Consider the following 2,015-nt stretch of genomic DNA (forward strand, 5'->3'; position numbering starts at 1 on the left):
AGCATTGATCTAACAGAAACAAGATATCTTCGAGCTGCTCCGGTAGTCCCACATAACTCGGCCCAAAGTTCCACCTACTCAAACAATATGTTAATTCAAACATATAATAAATAAACAACATTTATTATGGTAACTATATTATTATTAAATGAATTTTACCTTATTACCAGTCGGAATGTATAAGGGGGTCCATTCGAGGACGTAAAAATAGTAGTCGCCACCATGCCCATGATTGCAATGGGAGCAGGAAACCACCAATTGACATCTTATCCAGTTATGTCGCCTGGTACAACTCCTGGTACAATGTGGTTAACATGGCTGATCCCCAATTGAGTTGGCCGCATTCTTTGAAGTCAACCAAATGTAGTAACCACCTTATGTGTACCAAATTTTGAGATTTAACGAGCATTAGAATTCCCGTGATTAACCTCAAGATGAATGCTCGGGTGTATTGTTCTTTTTCAAGGGTCATTGCATGCTTATCAAGTTCATCAAAATTATCTTCCAACCATTTGATCTCTATCCGGTCACCTTAAAACTTGTTCGACACTTTCCCTAAAAAATGTGTCATAAAGATCCTCCTTATCGGGAATGATCACTAGCCTTGTAACACCCTTAACCCGTATCTGTCGCCGGAACGGGGTTACGGAGCACTATAGGAGATTACAAAACAAACAGACAGAAATTTCAACATTTCAAAACACATCAATATTCATATAAAAAAAACAAACAAAATCATTCATATTGTCCCTATTCGAGCCCCCGAGGCCCAAAATGCGCATTAGAAACAAGTCGAGACTAAATCGAGAACTCAGAGAATTTTTTGAAAAATATTGAAAAATTTCAAAGCTATAGGGGTCACACGCCACGAGAAGCGCCTATGTCTTAGGCAGTGTGGGCATTCAAAAAAGGGACACAATGTTGTGTCCCAGCCCCTGTCCGTGCCCGTGTAACTCTCTGACTTGGCCACACGGCTAAGCCACACACTCGTGTGCTTGTCTATGTACCCCTTCGAAGTAACCTCACGCGCCCGTGTGCTAGGCCGTGTGTTAGGCCGTGTAACAACCTGACTTGCAACCCTTTGAAAGCTACAGGGGACACATGGTCGTGTCACCTGACACACGGCTAAGACACACGCCCATGTCTCTGCCCGTGTGGACGAAAATAGGTCATTTTACAAGCCACTTTTCTCACCCAAATTAGCATGTACCTATAACCAAAATGCAGATATGCACATGCATTAGTAAGGCACCAAAATCAAGCATAAATAAGTCATGTACATATGGTATAACATCATACAACCAATATACCCTTAGGCACCTCAAATGACAATATATAAACATGTTTAACCATGTATTCAAATTTTTCAAAATGACTAACTAACTTTCAACTAAACTTGCATCAATTCAAACCATTGAATTAACTTACCAAAGCCTATCAAATGGTACAAAATATGCCATTCATTCACCAACATCAATAGACATATATAAATAACATTCATAACAAGATACCAAACCACAACAAGATATAAGGCTTATACAAAATGTATATTCATCTATCACATTTCAAACTTATTATATACATGCCATAAACTAAGCTCATATCAACCTCAAAATGCAAAATTACAAGCCAAATCAATTGGCTATTCTACAACCAAAACACATGACCAACATTAGCCAAAACACCTATACATGCCATGATAACCAAAATTAAACATTCGTAAGTATCGAAAGAGCCGATAGATAGTGCGATAGATCTTCGACGACTTTTCCAACCCGAACGAGCTTCCGACAACTACAAAACACAGAAAATTAACACAAAGTAAGCATGCCATGCTTAGTAAGTTTATAACACACACAGTCTAACCTTGCCAATACAATATACAACCACAAAGCATGTAAACCCAATCCAAATTAAGAATAACTAATTCAAAAACTTATATATGTACATTTATACTTTGAACTTTCACAAGATACACATTACTTGCCTTTCATCAAACTAATGTAATTTACATT

The sequence above is a fragment of the Gossypium raimondii genome, chromosome 3, assembly GCF_025698545.1.
Source record: "Gossypium raimondii isolate GPD5lz chromosome 3, ASM2569854v1, whole genome shotgun sequence".
Classification (NCBI taxonomy): domain Eukaryota; kingdom Viridiplantae; phylum Streptophyta; class Magnoliopsida; order Malvales; family Malvaceae; genus Gossypium; species Gossypium raimondii.